Below are 6,122 nucleotides of genomic sequence, written 5' to 3'. Positions count from 1 at the left end.
CAGCAGGAAGAATGTATACAGTGTGTTAATTATTGAAACTGTCCTACCAATTTGATTTGAAACTCTCTCATTGCTATTTGTTTCTCAATAAAATTATGAAAAAAAAAGAACCTAACTGCTGAGACTCAACAGGCATAATCATTGATAATCTTTAATATGCTTTTAATTAGAAATTAACCAACTCATTGACCATTTTTCAACAAGTGTTCTTCGGAAAAGTCATTTATGTGTTGTAACCTGATTTGAGGCCTTTAATACTTGGCTTCTATATTCCAAAATAGTTTGACTTTGTTTCTTCATCTTCATTTTTTCCTAGGTGTGTTGAGACTATTATTTTGACAGACTACCTGAAAAGTATCATCTTTCTCAGTATTTTGTTCATTAAGTATTATTTTAAGAGTATATACTAAATATTACTTTTGGGCTTCACAGAAGGACAGACATATGGTTAGACACTTCAGAAAAAATAAAAGTTGATGTCTTTGAGTATTATGTGTTCCTAAAATTCTGTGTTCCTGTAATAAACTTTTTTATTTCAATTTGAGAAAAGAGAAATGGGCAGCTTTCTAGCCATATTTGTGTAGGATCAGTATTTGTATAATTAATTTGAAGGTCAGAATAAAAACTTGATTGGTTTCCTGAGGTTATTGTAATACTTTTTTAAAAATGTGTTTGGTACAGGGTCTCACTACGCAGCTCAGACTCGTAGTGATCCTCCTGTTTTCAGCATTCCTGGTGCTGGGGTTACAGGTATGCGCCACTATGCCTAGTCTTGCAATACAATTTCATGGATTGAGTTACTTATAAAAATGGAACTTTAGTCTTCCATACTTCTGGAGGCTACAGTTTGAATCTGTGTGTTTGCATGACCAGACTCCTCTGCCTAACAGCTCTAGGGAAAAGCAACCTCATGAATCTGTCCTCAACTTTTAGCAGCCGTCTTGGCATCACTCCATTCTCTGCCTGGGTCTCCACCTGGCCTTCTTTTCCCTCTGTGTGTCTGTCCAAATGTCCTTTTTCTTATGAGGACACCAGTCATTGGATTGAAACCCATACTAATGCAGCCTGATTTTTTGCAGATTCTCTTTCCAAGGAAAGTCTCACTCACAGATTCTAGATGGACACTATTTAACTCAGTATAACCACATGTATATATGCTAAATAATGTAAAAAGTAAGGTACTGGTGTCCTCTACTAAGTTCCCCTACGCATAAGGAGAGGTAATTACATTCACATATTACATGAGATGAGCTTAAACTCTCTTTGGCAGTTATGTCCAGTTTTTAAAAGTTGCAGGAAGCAGTATTCCTCGGCAAGCCCTCCCCAAATGGCACATCCATATACGTGCTTCTCCCTTGTTATCACGGTTGGATCATCAGTGTTTCTCAGCAGGCAGACTTACTTCTATTTCTTTTATTATAGTAAAAAGAATATATGCTTGAATTCAGCCATGAATCATCTGAGATGCATGTTGTTATGGAAAATTGCTGTCGTGTTCAGCTGTTAGGAGGCAGAAGTCAAAGCTAAGCACATTTAATGGCTAAAGATGAGCAGTATTTCCAAGCAATTCTTTTTATTATTTTTACACTTTAGATAAAATGGGCATTTTGATGGAAGGCATCTCATTACGCTGCAGCTTCTCACTTCGGGGATGTGCTCACGGGTCTGTGTTGCTGTGTTGGTACTTGCAATTGGATCAAGGTCGTGTGCATTTTACCCTTTTGGTCTAGTTTAGAAACTGTTAAAAAAAAAAAAAAAAAAGCTCCCGGTTAGTACTGTGTTTCTCCTGGTATTTACCTTAGGTTTGAGAAAACATTCTCAATAACTATGTGGATATTCCATAGTTATTTATTTATAGGGAATTCTAACTTAACCCAATTGGGAAAATACAAATCATTTCCAAAATGTATAGTTAAAGATAAACTGTTGAGTACTTATTGTATTGAAAAGTAAATAATAATTTTTTCCCCTAGAAATCAACCTCATTATTTACAGTCCTGACAGATTTACTGAAATAATGGCTGTCCTGGCACCAGTTTAGCTCTTCAGAAATAATGAGGTGACCCCCATGGCACATCTGCTTGGCCGCTCAGCGGATGCTCTGGCCATTCTGCCTGTGTCACCCAGCTGGGCCATGATTAGCACCTGGGACACAAAGAAAGGTGCTTGAATAAGCCAGGCACGGAGGCCCACAGCTGTGCTCCCATTCTCAAGTTTTGCCTAACCTGAGCAACTTGTGGAGAATCTGTATCTAAGTAAAAAGTGCTGATGATGTAGCTCAATATGAAAGGTCTGGTTCAATTCCCAGTGCCATTAAAAAAAAAATCTGCTTAAAAGACCTTAAAATCTGAGCAGAATCTTTACAAGCTGCAGTCACATCTACCTGTTTTGCAGCTTGTGTAAGAAATCATTTGATTAACTTGATGTTTTCCACAGTTAACTAAAAATGAAGTACCTTGGTTCAACAAAGGCTTTTGGGTTTTGTATTTTCTACAGAACTGTTAGGGCAGTTTTCTCTCAGAGTTTGTTTTTACCATAAAATAATGAAACTAATATAACAGGACTGACTCAGCTATTTTGGCCAACAAAGTCTATTCTACCTCAGTTTTCAATTCAATGTTGGCTAAGATAACCACTAAGAAATATTTTGGGATTAAATTTAAAAATAGGGCCAAAGGACACTAGAAAGCAGTCTAGTGTTGATTAATGTAATACTACTTCTCTTATCTGACATTTATGAGCTTTCTATAATGACTTCTACTTTCCACTCAGCTGTGCTTTTTTATGGGGTGTTATTGTGATGTTTCCACTTGTGTTTATTACTTATTTTGTTCATATCCAAGCTCTCAATCACTTTCCACCACTCTTATAAATCATGGCCTATATACCTCTGTAACTCCAGTTATTGGCAAATGTTAAATTACAAAAGTTTCAGCTGGGGAGATAGCTCAGTTGGCTGGGGAGAGAGTTCAGTGGCCTAAGTACCTGCCTGGCAAGTGCAGGATCCTGAGTTTGATCTCCGGTACTACAAACAACAACAACAACAACAACAACAACAAAAGAAGCAAATAATAGTTTCAATGGGAACTCCTAAATCCATCAAAAGACTTACAAATCAGAAATAGCAGTTCCCAGCTTCTCAGTTCGTGGAAATGAAGTTTTTTTTTTTTTTTTTTTTTTAAAGTTAAAGAAAAGCAGAACTCAAACTAAGCAAACATTCTCTAGTTAAATTTGTTGAGCACTGTACCTCATAGTGGTGCATGTACTCGGAATGCCACTAAAAGCAGTGATTCATTTTTATCCCTAAGAAAAGGGAAAATTCCAAAACTTTTTGTCTTTTGTGAAAGTCCCAGTTAGCTGTTTGGAGATTTGCTGTGGTGTAAAGGGAATTGCAAACAGAAAATGAGACATAAGGCCCCAAACCTTGGCAGACGAGACTTGATCCCTTATCCCTTGTGGTCTTTACCCTGACCCGCTGCAATGAAGTTATAGATTGTTTCCTCATGGAAGTAACAGAAAATAGGGACACAGCAAGCTTGTGGGATATGCCCAGGAGCACGCGTGAGTGCTGTGCTGCTGTTGGCGGACTGGTGGGTCTTTGCCTTCCAGGCAGCTTGTTTTCTGTACTTATCTGCATACATTTTAACCCATTCTCAAGTATGAGTTAGAAGTGAGTTGAGCAGCAACTTCCTGCTCCTTCCGGTTATTTCCTTTCATTCGGCAGCGTTTGGGAGTGGCATGCATGGGTTTTTGATGTACTGTGGATGTCCAGTACTTGAGTCTCGCATCCTGTCCCCCTGCCTCCCTGGCTGGTTTCTCATCAGTGTCTGCGGCTCCAGAGGTGCTCAGGATGAGCAAGGCCCTGACGTCATCCTCAGGTCTCGTAGCAGCAGAAGTGTGCCCAGCCTCAGTCTTGTCACCCGTCTGTTAGCGGTGGGGCTAGGACCCGAGGACTGTGTCTGCATGTGGCTTCCTCATTGTTTGAACTCCACAGAGTGTACTCACGGAAACATAGGTGGTGCATGTCCTGTGCTGTAGCTTCTTCATGCAGCCAGGGGGCAGTGGGCTTGGGAAGTACGGAGCCGCTGCTGGCCTAACACAGCAGACTGCTTTGCAGTAAACTTATTTTTAAAGAGTACAAGTACAGTAGAAGATGATGATAAAGGTATAACATGGTAAATGCATAGACCAGGGAGATTCATTGTGAGTCTCAAGTGTCACGGCATGAACATAGTTGCACATGCTGTACTCTATGTGACTGACAGTGCAGTAGTCTTTCTGCCCCAGCATTACCCACAAACTCTTGAATAGTGCATCACACTATGCACCATGCTGCCAGTCGGCTCCATTATAGTCATGTGGACCACTGGCATGTATGTTTTACGTTGTAATGTGATACATGACTGTATCTTGATAAAATGTCTGTTGATGTCCTTTGACTGCTCTATTTCTGTCATTTCTGATGTAGATAGCTGTTTTAAAAGATCCAGAATAATACCTTCCTAACTGGCAGAAGTTAGAAAGTGTCTTCGCCCTCTGTACATAACGGATCCGCCTCCAGGCAGTGGGATGGGTTCACTGAGGTTCGGCCTGGCCTCAAGCTCTGCCTCTACTTTTTTCTTCCTTGAATCTCCTGTTTCCCACTCATTAATGTTTAATAAACAGAGAGAAGGGGCAGGGGAGTGAAAGCTGTTCCTGGAAGATAATGGGAAGTGGGTCTGGGATGGGTGAGATGAGCAGGAAGGAGAAAGGGGAGTAAAAGTGATTAAGGTGCTGCGCCCAGATCTCCCAAGATGAGGCACAGTCAGGCAGAGGCACCAAAAAGATGCCCAGGATTTGGAGGCAGATTTATTCATGTGGACAGACAGTGATCAGGCTCACTCCCAAAATATCAGGTCCCGATCTCTGGTGTTGTAGAGAAGCAGGAACTGCAGAGGCAGAGTGGCTTGTCAGTGGGGCATCACAGTGGCCAGCTGTTTGTAAGAGACAGGAGCAAGAGGAACTGGAACGGGACTGTTACCTGGGCAACTAAGAAGCTGAAGTATACTGGGGTGTGTGTGTGTGTGTGTGTGTGTGTGTGTGTGTATGTGTGTGTGTTGTGTTCTGCTACAATGAATGTAATTGTTATACATTGCTAATGTATACTAATACAATAGTTTGTATCCTGAACTTAAAAAAACAAAATGCTCTATTGTGAGGCCATCATCATCATCATCATCATCATTATTATTTTTGAGCAGAATATATTTATTGAGTGAAAGAAAGCTCCTGTCCCGAGAGAGGGACAGGAGGGGGGTCCTGAGCGGGTAGTTTCCCCATCATCATTATTATTGTTATTTTATACAAGCAAGTAAATAAACTCATTCTAGACACATTACCTTTCTAAGAGTGTTTACTCTGCTCACAGCACCATTAAGGCTCTGTATCCTGGGACTTTTTAGTGTTTTCCTTCTTCCCTCCCTGCCTGCCTCCCTCCCTCTCTCCCTCCCCCTCCCCCCCTCCCCTTTTCTTTCTTTGTACCAGGGTCTGAACTCAGGGCCACCTTTTATTTGAAAATGGGATCTCTTCTACATTTCAACATCTAGCACCTCAGTTAGAGGCCAGGGCAGGCAAGACTGTGGCAGATAGGGATCAGCTTTTCTTTCTCATTCCACCTGGCACAGCCAAAGGAGTGAGAGGGTGCTATGAGTTATGTGTTTTTGGTTTCTGTGGTACCAGATTTCTTCTTTTCTTTTTCAGCAAGAATAAAAGCAAACCCTTGCAGCTCATTTTGGCTTTCAGGTAGGATCCTTGGAGTCTCTAGAATTTGTTTCAAGTTTTACAATTAGACACACCTTCCTTTCTTTAGCCAAGCCATTGAGTAGTGAGTATTTGCGGGAAGTAGGAAATTCCTCACACAGTTGTGTGCAAATGAGCGTTCTTTGTCATGGGACTGCTGGTTGCCCCTCCATGCTGTCCTCTGTGCTGTCCACTTTGCCCTGGAGAGTTTTCTAGCCAGTGCCTGTGTCAGGTTCTCTTCCCTGGAGCCTGGCCCCTTCCTAGAGCTGCACACGTTGGTTCTGCAGGGCTTATGCAACCTGACCCTCTGTCATTTCATCTCAGGTCTAATGAAGCTCTTTATA

General features: G+C 41.3%; 1 protein-coding gene across 6 annotated transcripts in view; it reads left to right on the top strand.

Moving 5' to 3' along the window:
- The window catches only part of Sfmbt2 (Scm like with four mbt domains 2), a 230,590-nt gene that overhangs the window by 120,951 nt on the left and 103,517 nt on the right, over positions 1-6,122 (top strand). The gene's annotated exons all lie outside the window — the stretch shown is intronic.

This window comes from Octodon degus, unplaced genomic scaffold (genome assembly GCF_000260255.1).
Source record: "Octodon degus isolate 3935 unplaced genomic scaffold, OctDeg1.0 scaffold00071, whole genome shotgun sequence".
Classification (NCBI taxonomy): Eukaryota; Metazoa; Chordata; class Mammalia; order Rodentia; family Octodontidae; genus Octodon; species Octodon degus.
This window is presented reverse-complemented; position numbering and strand designations above follow the sequence as displayed.